Raw genomic sequence first — 13,896 nt, forward strand, 5'->3', positions numbered from 1 at the left:
GCACCACATCCGTCCTACCAGATACGCCACGAACAACCAAAGACCGTCACCACTTTCCCACCAAACACGGTACCGCCCAAAGCCAACCCGAAACGAACCAAGACCGGCAAGGCATAATCCAGAGACCGCAATTTACCCCATCCTGTGTTGTATGGGGAATTGTACCCAAAACTTTTGGAGAAACAATTGATATCTCCCATTACATGGCCCCCTTAAACCTCCATACCCAAATGGTACGATCCAAACGCTAGTTATGCATACCATGCGGGAACGAGGCATTTACTAAGAAGCATCTTGCTTTCAAAAGGAGAGTTCAAGGGCTCATCGATGCGGGCATTTTACGATTTGATGGTACTGGCAAGACGACAGGAATCCATTCCCAAACCACAGAAGGGAATGTGAGCCAGATGGGAGAGGAGGATAAACAACAAAATAGAAGATGGGTTTCTGAAGTACGAACACCTCTACAGAGAATCTGGGAGATACTAAGTGAGAAAGGGTTGCTCTGTCGTTTTAACGGAGTATCCAAAGGAAAAGATGCAAAAGGTCACAGTTTTTGCGAGCTCCATGGTATTGGGGAGCATAACATTCAGTCCTGCGAGGAATTTAGAAGTTTACTGCAAATTATGATGGACAATAAGGAGATTGGGATTTTTTGTAAAGCCAAAGAGGCCGATAGTGGAGAAATATGTGCCTTTGACAATCAATCATCAGGTTTCCCATATAGCGCCGACCAACCGTTAATAATCTATTATGACGCAAAGAAAGAACCGGTGAAACCAAAAATAATAATTAAAGTACCATCTCCTTTCTCTTATAAGGACAATACAACAGTACCGTGGAAGTACGATGTCAACATCGTTACACCTGAAGGTGAAAAGCTTGAAGCCACAACTGAAGACATTGGGGAAGTAGGTCATTTTACCCGCAGTGGACGGTGCTATTCTAAAGAAGTTGAACCGGTAAAGAAAAGTAGCGACTTGAAGCAAAAAGGGAAAGCAGTGATGCACGAAGTCGAAGTCGAGCAAGAAATTCCACCCGTGCAAGAAACTAAAAAGCCTGTGAATGAGGAAGAAGCTCAAGAATTCTTGAAATTTATTAAGCACAATGAGTATAGTGTGGTGGAACAATTGAGCAAGCGACCGGTAGCGAATCTCGATTCTATCTCTCATTGTTAAATTGAGCCACACGGAATGCTTTATTGAAGGTGTTAAATCAAGCTTATATGGCCAACAACATATCTGTCGAGAAGCTTGATAGGTGGGTAAACAATCTGAATGCAGACAATTTCATCTCTTTTAGTGACGATGAGATACCGCCAAATGGTAGAGGCTTGGTGGAAGCGCTGCATATCACGACTCGTTGTAAGGGATACATAATACCAAACGTACTCATCGATAATGGGTCAGCGTTAAATGTTATGCCATTGGCCACACTTTCTAGAATACCGATGGATTTGTCCTACTTAAGGCCCTGTCATTCCACGGTAAGGGCATTCGACGGGACGAGGCGCGAAGTCATGGGAAAGATCGAAATCCCTTTGGAAGTGGGCCCTTACATTTATGATGTCGAGTTCCAAGTCATGGACATTACACCTTCTTATAATTGCCTTCTGGGAAGACCTTGGATCCATTCTGCTGAAGCAGTCCCATCATCCCTCCATAAAAAGGTGAAATTTATCATGGATGGCTGTTTGGTCACAGTCGAGGGCGAAGAAGACATTGTCGCATCTATCTCTGCTGATGCGCCATACCTGGAAGTAAGCAAGGACGCAGTGGAATGTTCCTTTCGATCCCTTGAATTCGTCAATGCCACTTTCGTCGCTGAGGGAAACAGAATTCCAATGTCAAAACTGTCGAGAAATACCAGAATGGGTGTCAAGTTGACTGTAGGAAGGGGAGCTCGTGCGAAAAGAGGTTTAGGGAGACATCTGCAAGGAATAGTTAGGGCTTTAAAGCCAGTGCACCACAAGGCCCGATACGGTTTGGGGTTCCAGCCTGACATGCGTCAAAGAAGAAGACAGTGGAAGAAGGATCAAGAGAGAAGAATTGCAAGAACTTTGGGCCGAGAACCAGAAGGGGAACCAATAGAGTACTCTCCTTTGTCAAAAACATTTACATCTGCGGAATGATGTACTTTGGACAAGATGATCCACGAAACATCTTGGGGTTAATTGAAAGGCGTTTGCAGAATGTCAGTATAAACGTCATTGACAAAGGGGCTGGTGCAAGTAAAGGTGTCTCGAGGATACGCCCTTGTCCCCTGGGTTTCATGTTGAACAATTGGACTGCCGAGGAACTTCTTGTAGTTTATAAGTCTTGAGTAATGCTCAAACGTTAACATTCTGTTATGTCTTTAGATATAATAGAATTCTTTTAAGAACTCGCATTCGCTCTTTATCATTCAAATGAATATCAATGAAGATGCATTTCGTCATAATCTTTCACATTATCACTAATTTCATAATCATTTTCTCATTTCATAGCCAATCTTTACATTTGCCTCATCCCATGCCATAACATCTCATTTGTTGGTTTCAATACTTGGATGCCCTCTATAGTTCCTTTTTTCATTCAACTTTCGGTGCTTTCGAGATGTCAACAACATGAACAAACCCGTTACAAGTCCCGAAATCGATTTTGAGAATTTGTTTGTTTAGGAGAATTGAAGTCAAGAAAATGTCAAGACTATGTCTCGTCTCCTGATTTGCTAAGAATGGTAGAAAAAGAGGATAAATAGATTTTGCCTCATCAAGAATCCGTTGAAACAATAAATCTGGGAACTGAAGAAAGGAAACAAGAAGTGAAGATTAGGACTTCTATTTCAGAGAGTACCAAGCATAGTTTGATCACTTTACCCCGCGAATACAAAGATGTTTTCGCATGGTCATACCAGGACATGCCAGGGCTAGATGAAGATTTAGTGGTCCATAAGCTCCCATTAAAGCCAGAATGCAAGCCCATACAACAAAAATTAAGACGGATGAGACCCGAAATACTGCTAAAAATAAAAGAGGAAGTCAAGAAACAATTTGATGCTGGCTTCCTACAAGCCTCCAAATATCCAGAATGGGTGGCTAACATAGTCCCGGTACCAAAGAAAGATGGTAAAGTACGAATGTGCGTGGATTACCGTGACCTGAATCGAGCAAGCCCAAAAGATAATTTTCCCTTGCCACATATTGACACGTTGGTAGACAACACAAAAAACATTCATTGTTTTCTTTTATGGACGGATTCTCGGTATAATCGGATCAAGATGGCCCCGAGGATATGGAGAAAACTACCTTCATAACAATGTGGGGAACGCTACATTACAAGGTGATGCCATTCGGTTTAAAGAATCTTTGGGGCAACATATCGGAGGGCTATGATGGCGTTATTCCATGACATGATGCATAAAGAAATAGAGGTCTACGTCGGCGACATGATTGCTAAATCCCGAGGGAAGAAGAGCATGTAATGCACCTCAAGAAGTTGTTCGAAAGTCGAGAAAGTTTCAGCTAAAGCTTAATCGACCAAATGCACATCATTGTCGATGAAAGAGGTATCAAGTTGATCGAGATAAAATAAAAGCCATCCAAGAGTTACCACCCAAGACGCAAAAGGAAGTTAGAGGATTTTAGGAGATTAAACTACATCACCCGATTTATCGCTCAACTTACCAACCAATGTGACCCAATCTTTCGCTTCTTGAAAACATAACCGGGAGAATGGAACGAGGAATGCCGGTGGCCTTTGATAAGATAAAACGATATTTGTCCGATCCTCCGGTGCTAGTACCATCAACTCTGGAAGACCACCGATTTTGTATTTAAGCGTGTTCGAAAATTCAATGGCTTGCGTCGGGCAAAGACGACGAGTCGAAAGAAGGAAAAGGCGATCTACTACCTCGGCAAAAGTTCACTTGAATATGAGGTAAAGTATTCGATCCATTGAAAAATTTTGTTGCGCTCGGTTTGGGTAGCTCGGAGACTCGGACAATACATGTTGTACCATACGACATGGTTGATTTCAAAGTGGACCCAATAAAATACATGATGGAGTCACCGCACTATCGGGAAGAATGGCACGATGGCGAGATCCTCCTTTCGAATATGACATTGCCTATGTAAGTCAGAAGTCGATAAAAGGGAGCGTAATAGCTGACTTCTTAGCAACTCGAACAACAAAAGAATATGAGCCTTTAAGATTTGATTTCCCAGACGAAGACTTAATGTGCATCACAGAAATAGAATTCGAGTCATCAAAAGAGAAGTCATGGAAGATGTGCTTTGATGGTGCGTCAAATGCTTTAGGGCATGGAATTGGCGCAATCCTGGTATCACCAGACGGGAATCATTATCCGTTCACTGCAAGACTGAACTTCTTCTGTACCAATAATATCGCAGAATATGAGGCCTGTATCATGGGGCTTCGTGCAGCTATCAAACGAAACATCGAAATCTTGGAGGTGTACGGGGACTCAACCCTAGTGATTTACCAAATCCGTGGAGAGTGGGAAGTGAGGGACTCAAAATTGATTAAGTACAGCGATTTAGTAGCTGGATTGATCAAGGAATTCAAAGAAATAACTTTTCATTACTTTCCACGAGAAGAGAACCAACTGGCTGATGCCCTGGCCACTTTGGCTTCAATGTTCAAAGCAAGTAGAGAAGCAGAAATAATGCCCCTCAAAATGAGCATATACGAGGTCCCTGCACACTGTTGTAACATTGAGAAAGAAGTAGACAGACGGCCTTGGTTCCATGATATCTTAGAATATATCAAGAATCAAAGGTATCCCGAACAAGCGAATGAGAACGATAAAAGAACAATTAGAAGAATGGCAGCGGGATTTGTTCTTGATGGGGATATCCTGTATAAAAGAGGAAAGGATCAGACGCTTTTGAGATGTGTGGATGATGTTGAAGCCAGAAAAATACTTGAAGAGGTCCATGAGGGAATTTGCGGAACGCATGCCAATGGTTTCAATATGGCCAGAAAGATCATGAGACTCGGTTATTATTGGCTGACAATGGAAAGTGACTGCATCAATTTTGCCAGAAAATGCCACAAATGTCAAATCTACGGCGATAAAATTCATGTAGCCCCTTCACCCCTTCATGTCATGACTTCTCCGTGGCCTTTTTCTATGTGGGGCATGGATGTTATAGGGCCAATTTCTCCAAAAGTATCAAATGGACATCGATTCATTTTTGTGGTTATCGATTACTTTACAAAATGGATAGAAGCCGCTTCATTTGCCAATGTGACGAGGACTGCAGTTTGCAAGTTTTTGAAAAAGGAAATCATTTGCCGATATGGTTTGCCTGAAAGAATCATTTCAGATAACGCCACGAATCTGAACAATAAGATGATGAAAGAAGTATGCGAGCGCCCAAATAAAGCATCATAACTCCTCGCCCTATCGCCCAAAGATGAACAGATGCATTGAAGCGACCAACAAAAATATCAAGAGGATCATTGGGAAAATGGTCGAGACATATAAAGATTGGCACGAGAAGCTACAGTTTGCTTTGTATGCATATCGCACAATTGTGCGAACATCTACGGAGCAACTCCTTTCTCTCGGTCTATGGAATAGAAGGCATGCTACCTATTGAGGTTGAAATCCCTCATTGAGAGTCTTAATGGAATCAAAGTTAGAAGAAGCGAGAATGGGTTCGAGCTCGACACGATCAATTGAACCTCATCGAAGAAAAACGTCTAAGGGCAATTTGTCACAGGCGGATGTACGGAAGAGAATGATCATGCTCATGATAAGAAGGTACGGCTAAGAGAATTCCACGAAGGAGAACTCGTGTTGAGAAATATTCTCCCAATACAAAGAGACTGCGAGGAAATGGACACCGAATTGGGAAGGACCATACGTCAGAAAGAAGGCATTCTCGGGTGGAGCTTTGATTCTCACCGAAATGGATGGGAAAGAGTTACGAATCCAATGAACTCGAGATCTTGTGAAGAAATATTATGCCTAAAAAATCAAGATGAAAACCGAAAAGGGCATCTTAAAAAAAAATCAAGGTGAAAACCGAAAAAGGCGTCTTAATTAACACAAAAGATTAGGATGAAAACCCGAGAGGGCGTCCTAATGAAGTAAACCTGGCCCGAAGAGCGTGGCATTTCGAACAATGGGTCAAACAATGAGACTACAGTATTTGAAGCACTTCTGAAAGCTCGAAATTTTCTACGCAAGAAGCCATACTCGAAAGATTCTTGATTGAAGAATGTGGAAGAGTTCATGTGTTGAATATCTAGAGCATTTGTTGAATACGATCCTTTCTTTCTTTTTGACATTTCTACTCTCGTTGGTTAACTTGTTTTGTTTGCCACATTTGAAGTCAATGAATATGAGACATTATTTTTGTTCCTACTTGACCTTTTTCATGCATCTCATTATGTGTTTATTTACATGATAAATAGTGAAATGACATACTCTAAACAAAAGAAATGTTAAACATTACCTGGATGAAAATTTGATAAGCACAAGAGTCTCAAAGTAAGAACAAAGTTCAATCAAGGCGGAAGAATGATATCTGAGAAACGTCGATTACTCGTGAAGCTTGAAGACAGGTATAAGCCATGAAGAGAAAGTCGAGAATTAAAGCAATGAACATAAATCCTCAACAATCGTGGCTAAATGGACATACGATAAATAGGCTTAAGGAGCACTGCATAATCATGTAGGCATAAAAACATTTAAGACAAACATGTGCATATCATGATAACATTATACATGGCATATACAGGTACTCCAACAGAGTAAGAAATCTTGAATGAGAGTCGCACTAAATCAAAGGAAAAGACACCCAAATTCTACCAAAAAAATCAACTCATATTGCGAGAGGTGAGTTGAGCCTCAGCTCACGCGCTGAGGTATTTTCAATTTCTGTTTTTCAATTTACATTCATCAAAAAATCAACTCATATTGCGAGAGGTGAGTTGAGCCTCAGGACACGTTGAGGTAATTTTAATTTCTGTTCATCAAAAAAATCAACTCATATTGCGAGAGGTGAGTTGAGTCTCAGCTCACACGCTGAGGTATTTCCAATTTCTGTTTTTCAATTTCTATTCGTCAAAATCAACTCATATTGCGAGAGGTGAGTTGAGCCTCGTGACACGTTGAGGTAATTTTAATTTACATTCATCAAAAAATCAACTCATATTGCGAGAGGTGAGTTGAGTCTCACTCACACGCCGAGGTATTTTCAATTCTTTTTCAATTTACATTCGTCAAAATCAACTCATATTGCGAGAGGTGAGTTGAGCCTCAAGACACGTTGAGGTAATTTCAATTTTGTTTTCAAAATTCAACTCATATTGCGAGAAATGAGTTGAGCCTCAAGACACGTTGAGGTATTTTCAATTTGCTTTCAAAAAATCAACTTATATTGCGAGAGGTGAGTTGAGCCTCGGTTCACATGCTGAGGTATTCTCAATTTCTGTCTTTCAAAAAAAAATCAACTCATATTGCGAGAGGTGAGTTGAGCCTCAGGACACGTTGAGGTAATTTTAATTTCTGTTCATCAAAAAAATTAACTCATATTGCGAGAGGTGAGTTGAGTCTCACCTCGCTACCGAGGTATTTTCAATTTCATTTTCAATTTCATTCGTCAAAATCAACTCATATTGCGAGAGGTGAGTTGAGCCTCGTGACACGTTGAGGTAATTTTAATTTCTGTTCATCAAAAAAATCAACTCATATTGCGAGAGGTGAGTTGAGTCTCAGCTCACACGCTGAGGTATTTTCAATTTCTGTTTTTCAATTTCTGTTCGTCAAAATCAATTCATATTGCGAGAGGTGAGTTGAGCCTCAAGACACGTTGAGGTAATTTCAATTTCATTTTCAAAATCAACTCATTGCGAGAGGTGAGTTGAGCCTCAAGACACGTTGAGGTAATTTCAATTTCTGTTTTCAAAATTCAACTCATATTGCGAGAAATGAGTTGAGCCTCAAGACACGTTGAGGTATTTTCAATTTCTGTTTTCAAAAAAATCAACTTATATTGCGAGAGGTGAGTTGAGCCTCGATTCACATCTTGAGGTATTCTCAATTTCATCTTTCAAAAAAAAAATCAACTCATATTGCGAGAGGTGAATTGAGCTTCAGATCACACTGTGGTATTTTTTCAATTTACATTGCAAGAGGTGAGTTAAGCCTTTTTATTTTTGTTGTTCAAAATCAACTCATATTAAGAGAAGTGAGTTGAGCTTGGGACACGTTGAGTGAGTTGAGCTCGGGATCACATATCGAGTAAAGAATAAGATTGGGACCGATTGAAGACACAGATTTTGTTTCCTTGAAGTTGCGATGGAGCTGATCAAGGATATTAGATGATGTCCTTCTAAAGTTACGTAAGAGAAGACCACAAGCCTTATCGACTAAAAAGCAGAAGAGCAAATTGAAGTCGTTAATCTTATATTTCAAGTCACATAAAAGCGATCGAAGCTACAAATCTTATATCCTTGAAGTTACATTAAAGTGGATTGAAGCCACAAAGCATATATCGAAGATGCAATGGATTGAACTAAAGCTACAAGATACGGGAACTAGAAAGAGACCACCGGATGAGAAGATCACCAAAAGAAGTCAAAACTTAGCGAGACCAGGGCAAAATTGGCCTTTTTTGTATCTTTGCTCTATTCCGTTACGACAATAAGCAAAGAGGGCATTGTTGTAGGCCAATTTTGGCCCGTTTACAAAATACCGAGCCCATTAAACCATTTAACCCATCCTCAAACCCAAAACCTAAAATTAACCTAGCCCAACATCCAAGCCCAATCCCAAAACCCTAGACTCCCACTTGCCTCTTCCCACTCTCCCATCTTCTGCCACCAAAGACCATTCCCATTCTCCCATCTGTCATCGCCACCAACACCATCACACACTCCCACCACACCGCAAAGACAGAGGAAGGAAGCAAACATGCAACAATAGTAAAAATAGTAAAAATAGTTTGTAAATAAGGCTATAAAAGCCGAATGAAAAAAGATGGTAAAAGGGGTACTCTTCTTATTTTTTTTCTTTCATTTTTGCGAGAGAAATGAGCACAAAAACAAGAAAGTGAAACATTCAATCTCGATTCAATATAGTGATTCAATCAGCGTTTAAATACGAACTAGCATTCAAGCATAAAAAATACCAAGATCAAAGGATTGAAAGCTTAAAAAAAAAACCTAAGGTGATTTCTTTTTCTTTCTATTTTAAATTCGGTTTTAAGTTTTTCTTAACCTATATATATATTAAAACATAAAAAATATATACAAAAAATATACAAAAAATATACAAATTTTTTTTTTTTTTTTTTCCGCCATCATGGCAGTGGTTTGGCCGCATCTTTCATGAGCCTCGATGGTCGTCAGATGGCCGGCCTGGCCGATTCCCTCCTTCTCTCTCCTCTCTCTTCCTCTCTCTTCTTTTTTTTCTTTCCTCTCCCCAAATGATTTTTTGGTTATTTTAGGCCTTATATAGCCTCCAAAACGACGTCGTTTTGGGGCTACACTTAAGCCCCAAAACGACGTCGTTTTCGCCATGTCCAAACCCATCCGACCCGACCCGCTAGGAGGATCCGCGTGTTTTGTTTGAATGGGTTATTTATCTGTGGTCCTTCCGCTTTTCAAGGTTTTACAATTAAGTCATTTTTTATTTTCAATTTGGCCCCATAATTTTTCGCTTTTCGATTTAGTCCTCGCTAATGTGCTGCATTTTAATGGGAGGAATAATTACTGTTTCGGTCCCCTTTGTTTTTGCTGCGTTCAAATAAGCCCTTTTCTCTTTATTTCCTTTCACATTTGCCCAGAACTTTGTTATTAGTTCAATTTTAGTCCTTTTTATTTGTTTTGTTTCTTTATTAAATATTACATTTTTGCATTTCAATATTATTATTATTATTATTATTATTATTATTATTATTATTATTATTGAAATACATTAGTGTATATCTTCATGTATGTATATATATATGTAGTAATGTTTCTATTACTTTATTTTAATATTTTTATTATAATGGTTTTGTGTTTCAATATTATTATTATTATTATTATTATTATTATTATTATTATTATTATTATTATATGTATACATATGTATATTACTGTTTTTAATACCTTTATTTTAATATCATTTTATTATATTTACCTTTTGGTATTGTATTACATGGTTATTATTATTATATTTATTAGTGTATGCCACTTACCCCCCGTATATATTTTTAGTACGTATTAATAGTCAATTTTTAATATATATTATATGAATAATTCATATATAATATTATGTATATATTTTAATATTATCGATTATATATACTATATGATTTCTAATACTATTATTTATATATATATATATTTTCTTAGTACCACATTATGTATATATCATGTATATATTTATTTTACCCATATTGTATTTATTATTAATTTTAATACATTTATTTTATAGTCCGTATGCATATACCTTTCTTATTTGTATTATTTGTGTATGTTGCATTATTGATTTTGTATTTATTATTTTCCCTATTGCTACTTATTATATTATTATTTGGTGTATATATATCTTTTACTATTATTAGTATAAATGTATTTTCCTTGTCCATAGTATTCTAATATTATTGTATATGTTGAATTATACTATGTGTATTTGTATCTAGTACGTATATATTTAGTAATATTGCATATATATGTCTATTAGGCATTATATTTTCATACATCATGTATATATATCATATATTATATTTTTGCATATTATCTTATGTATATATTACCTTATATTATTATTACTAAATGTACTTTATATTTGTTTATGTTTGGTTTTTATTTATCTTTTAAATATTATTATCGTTTTACTCTTTGCTCTAGTATTATGTTAATATTTTTCATTTGAAAATGTCATTGTTTGCATATTTGATTTATTTCAAATTCTTATTTCATGAATAATTTTTATGTTTTAATTACTAGTTGAGGCAATACACGGTTTAACGTTAAGTCGTAAATTTCATCGCTATGTTGGATGGAATTAAATCATTTCGTGTTAAAGCGGTATATCCTTCTCAAAAATCAAAAATTGAAAGTTCTCGTCTTTTAAATTGGATCACGATTGGAATTTAAATTGAACTAGCATTTTTGAAAATTAAGACAACACATGTTTAAAAGATACCAATTTTGGGCGTCACGAGGGTGCTCATACCTTCCTCGCAGAATCGACTCCGAACCCTACTTTTCTCCGATTTAACGTAGACCTAAACTCGTCCTTCTTTTTAAAGAAAATAAATTTATTAGGTGTCCGATCATACCTATAAAAAAGATCGGTGGCGACTCCCATCTTTATTTCTTTTTTTTTTTTCAGTTTATGTAAACAAAAAAAAATCAAACTTCAGTTTTAAAGTTCTCAATAAATTGCCACAATTAGCGACCCCAAACCAAAATTTTTTTTACGTCGCGACAACAGGGTTGGGGGTAAATTGCGGTCTCTCGGGATTATGCCTTGCTGATCTCGGTTCGTTTCTGGGTTGGCTTTGGGCGGGTACCGTGTTTTGTTGGAAAGTGGTGACGGGTCTTTAGTTGTTCATGGCGTATACGGGGTAGGACAGATGTGGTGCTTGGTAGTAAGGGGTTTGAAGGGGATAATAGAAATTCGGGGGTGGATAATTTCGAGGTCGGGGTTGGTTAGGATATGAATTGGGAATGTAACGACTCCTAATTCCCACCATGTGGGCTTCTGGCTCTTTCTTCCTTACGGGTGCTGCTTTTCTTGAGCCTTCTGATCCTTCCATTCTACCGCTCTTGACGGCATTCTCTATGAGTTCACCGGATATTACGATATCCGAAAAATCCTTCGTAGCACTTCCCACCACTTGTCATAGAATGGTGCTTTCAGTATTGATGAAAAGGATCGTTATCTTAGTCTTAGTCGATGGAGGCTCCACTTGGGCCGAGATATCTCTCCATCTTTGCGCATACTGTCTAAAGGATTCTGCTGGTTTCTTCTCCATCATTTGCAAGGTCATACGGTCTGGCACCATATCCGATACATGCTTGTACTGCTCGCAAAATGCTGACGCCAAGTCCTTCCAGGATCGAATCTTTTCTCTACTAAGTTGATTGTACCACCGAAGAGCTGACCCTGTTAGACTATCTTGAAAGCAATGTATGAGTAGTTTATCCTCGTTCACATAACCGGTCATTTTTGGAAAAACATGACCAGATGCGCTTTGGACATCTTGTCCCATCATACTTCTCAAAATCGGGCACTTTGAACTTGGGGCAAAATCGGATCGGTACCAAAGCGAGTTCTTTGGCACCTAGTGCGGAGAAGACTTGATGCCTTCTATCGCTTTGAGTCTTTCCTCTAGACTCCTATATTTTGCGTCATGGTTATCCAATTTCAACTTGGCTACCTCTGCTTTGGGTCATCCGGATCTGGAACTAGTGGATCGCCAGGACTAGCCCCCGGTTTGACGCGAATATTCCTTGCCCCAAATTAGTGGGTGGAGCAGGTAGCATAGGTCGATGTTCCAAGCCAGTGGGTTCCCCTTGAGTATACCCTCTTTGTGTTGTATATGCGAGCGGTGGAGTGAATCTTGGGGGATAGAGTAGATCCTGATCGTGGTGAATTCTTGATCGAGATTCCTCAATGTCAGGGCTCCGCATGGGTCCTTTTCCTTTAACTAAAGCTGACATCATCTGCATCATCTTGGCCATTTGATCTCTTTGCTCGAGTGATTCCTCTCGAGATCTTACCATTAGGTCTCTCGTTTCTTATTGCGATTTGGCCAGTTGCTCTTGTAATTCCTTTTGAGCCCTTTCCAACCTTTCAATTTTCTCATTGAATTCAGCCTCCATCACTCTAGCTTGTAGGCGCGTTTTATACGGATGACGTGGTTCCAGTCTTGTGGTATTACAACTGCGAATTATATATTTTGTCTTTAGCGACCGAGTATGGAATATGCAATGTATGGATGAATGCATGAATGAATGCACGAATGTCAAAATGTTAGTTATGCAAGGAATGCAAAAAATTGGTGTTAATTTCAAGATAGCCCCATATTTAGGCATTTCATTTATCAACATAGTCTATTACACAAAGTTTCCATTTTTCCAACGGTTACACAAATTTCCTAGCCACATTGCCTTGTTTCTTCACTTGCTCTAAAAACTCTGATATGCTCGATCTTTGGCTCGGAGGGAATTGGCAACTGAGAACTTCGGCTTCATCTGATAATTGAACGACTTGCATAGCCGCTTTGCGAATTTCATTGATCAAGAAGTCGAGTTGCATTCCTTTTTCTTTAAGAGTTCCTTCATACGCGTGAATGTCCCTATCGTACTGCTCACTATTTTCTTCTAGAGCCTTCAGGAGGTTATCTAATTGTTGTTGACGAGATTGCGGATATTTTCTAGATCTCGTGTTTTCCTTTTAATTCTTGATGTTCGATCGACTATTCGCCAATTCATGATCACTATTTCATACTCGGCGTTCTTCCTTCTTAACTCTATCACACAAGACGCATGCCTTTTCCTCCTCTTTCTTTGTTTTCTCTTCCAAAACTCCATTCCTCCCTTGATATTGCTAATTTCTTCCTTCCATTCTCATTGTCGACTTGCCTAACCCGCTATTCTTTATAGTGTTTCTTAATTTCTTGTTTTCCAAATGAAGGTCCCTTAAGTCGTTTCTCACAATCTCGGCTTCTCTTTGTACTTTTTCGTTCGGATCTTTCCTTTGAACTTCAATCTTGATTGATAGTTTTCTTCTTGAAGGGCACTAAGGTCCCGAGACATCTTGGCCTTTTCTCGTTCAAATTCTTGTCTTGCCATTTCTAGCTCAGACGGCGTTTCCTCTGAGAAAGGATTCTGGATGGTGTAGTTTGTTGATGAGATTTGCTGACTATTTACCCGTTGCTTC

Source organism: Gossypium arboreum, chromosome 4 (genome assembly GCF_025698485.1).
Source record: "Gossypium arboreum isolate Shixiya-1 chromosome 4, ASM2569848v2, whole genome shotgun sequence".
Taxonomy (NCBI): domain Eukaryota; kingdom Viridiplantae; phylum Streptophyta; class Magnoliopsida; order Malvales; family Malvaceae; genus Gossypium; species Gossypium arboreum.